We start from the raw sequence: 2,117 nt of genomic DNA on the forward strand, positions 1-2,117 counted from the left end.
GAACCCGCCACCTTAGGTGTACGTGGCTGGCGCCTTAACCGGTTGAGCTATAGGCGCCGAGCCACACCTGGACTTGATATATCAGCTCCATCAAATACCAGTTCTGTGACTTTGGGTAATAATTAAACCTTTCTGAGTCTCCATTTTCATTCCTAAAATGTATAATAACAGTGGCAACCTCCACTATTATTATACCTCTTCACAAGATTACACAAGACAATGAACATAAAATTCTTAGCACAGGGTCTATGCTAAGGTACAATAACAACAATAATAGTAATAACCAGGTGAGGTAACCAAGTATCTATGCAAATGTTTGATAAATATATAACAAATAAAAGCTGAAGAGCTGGGTGTAGTGGCTCATTCCTGTAATCCTAGGACTCTAGGAGGCTGAGGTGGGTGGATTGCCTGAGATCACAGGTTTGGGACCACGCTGAGCAAAAAGCAAGACCCCTGTCTCTACTAAAAATAGAAAAACTGAGGCAAGAGGATCACTTGAACCCAAGAGTTGGAGGTTGCTGTGAGTTATGATGCCACGGCACTCTACCCAGGGCGATAGCTTGAGACTCTGTCTCCAAAAGAAAAAAAAATAGACACTGGACTTTAGTTATCTCTAGAATCAATACCTTTCAGATCCAGGATTCCTAGACTTCCCCTAAACCTGCCTGTCTTTAAAATGGAGCTGAGGAAATGTGCTCAGAAGAAATTCTGAGACCCTTTGAGATTTACCTAACAGTTTTGATGCACAGTAGTTGTCTTCCAACGTCTTCGGCTCCTCTAGGTATGTCCCACTAAGGCAACCAACCATCCGGGTTTGCCAGGATAGTAACCAAGAAGTTACTGGAGAGAGATGCAGGACTTTCAAAGCTAAAACTTTGCAAGGCCAGGCAAAACCCGGACAGGTTGGTGAGCCTACACCAATACCACACACTGCCCTAAGCACCATGCTTGAAGCAGTTGCCTCGACTGGGCACCCATAGCTCAGTGGTTAGGGCACTGGCCACATGCACCAGGGCTGGTGGGTTTGAATCCGGCCTGGATCTGCTAAACAAATAAACGAAAATAGCTGGGCATTGTGGCAGGCATCTATAGTCCCAGCTACTTGGGAGGATGAGGCAAGAGAATCGCTTAAACCCAAGAGTTTGAGGTTGCTGTGAGCTGTGATGTCACAGTGCTCTACTGTACCGAGGGCGACAAAAGTGAAACTCTATCTCAAAGAAAAAGCAGTTGTCTCAAGGGCTGCCAACAATAGCGGGTGTTAGGTTCCCCCATACTGAAACCACACAGTGGGAAATTCCAAAAGTCCCATGTTCGTGTGCTCTCTAAACTATCATGCACAGCCAGTAGGGCTGCCAGATAAATACACAATGCCTAATTAAATTATACTAAACAAATAATTGTTTAGTATAAGTATATCCCTCATACTAAAGGGGAGAGACTAAAAAAATGTATATTGTTTATCTAAAAGTCAAATTTAATTTGGTTCCTGTATTTTTATTCATTAATCTGGCAGCCCGTCAGGCAAGCGCAGTCTGCTGAGGAAGACAAGCTGGCTTCTGGGGAGAAAGCCAGGAGAGTTACCAGGGAAACTTCAAACAGGAAATCACAGTCTTATGGACACATCTTCTACTATGCATTTAAACTCGCAATTCCTTCATCTTGTGCCTTCCCTGGGCTCCCCATCATGCTTTGCTCTAGGGAAGATCTTTGGGAGCAAGGAAAGATGAGATTGGCCCTGGATCAGGCTACATAATGGGTCCTAGAGCAGGCTGCATAATGAATAATGACTAGGAGCTTGGGCTGTGTAGCTGGCCAATTTGGGTTCATGGTCCACCTCAGCCTGGGACACAGCACATTAAGTGACAATTGTTGATACTTAGAGGCTGACCTTTCTCTTGTTTCCCTTTTTTCTTCCCTATTCTTTTTTCAATACAGATGATTTTTTATTGACAATAAGGTTACATCCCAATAAATTCATCATAATTTGAAAATATTGTAAGTTAAAAATGCATTTAATACTTAACCTACTATACATTATAGCTTAGACTACCCTGCCTTAAATGTGAACAGAACACTTATTTCAGTCTGTTTGAGCAAAATTATCTAACAGAAAG

Source organism: Otolemur garnettii, unplaced genomic scaffold, assembly GCF_000181295.1.
Source record: "Otolemur garnettii isolate 467f Iridium unplaced genomic scaffold, OtoGar3 scaffold00248, whole genome shotgun sequence".
Taxonomy (NCBI): domain Eukaryota; kingdom Metazoa; phylum Chordata; class Mammalia; order Primates; family Galagidae; genus Otolemur; species Otolemur garnettii.